The sequence below is a fragment of the Mycetomoellerius zeteki genome, unplaced genomic scaffold (genome assembly GCF_001594055.1).
Source record: "Mycetomoellerius zeteki isolate Tzet28-1 unplaced genomic scaffold, Tzet1.0 scaffold1206, whole genome shotgun sequence".
In the NCBI taxonomy this organism is placed as follows: domain Eukaryota; kingdom Metazoa; phylum Arthropoda; class Insecta; order Hymenoptera; family Formicidae; genus Mycetomoellerius; species Mycetomoellerius zeteki.
The window spans coordinates 6043-6475 of record NW_017256133.1 but is presented as its reverse complement, the minus strand read 5'-3'; positions in this window follow the sequence as shown (position 1 = coordinate 6475).

The window sequence follows — 433 nt, the reverse complement described above, 5'->3', positions numbered from 1 at the left end:
ACGGATCCTAAATATTTATTATAAATACTGTTACGTCTGCGCAGCCAATTTACGAGATCGCTCTCACAAACGCGCACTCTCACTACCGAACCGCCGAAATAAACAACACAGGTGTAATATAGTAGAAAAGGAAACGTTTATTGTAAAGAGAACAGATTAATTCTCCCCGAACGATAATAGAAGGAGTGGTCTCAAGATATGTCCGTTCGTGTCAACAGCTCACATCCAAATCTGACGATCTTGTTGAAAACAGACGAATGCCTCTTTGTCTCGGCAACGCGTGTACTTCGCTATATCACGGGCGTAAGCAAAACACGGGCATAACAATACTAAGAAATATTTATTGTAAATGTCACCATGACGCTTCGCTTGTCTTAACGCCGAGAGACTACCATGTCTCCAGATAGTAAACGCTATGAAAATACTAAATGAC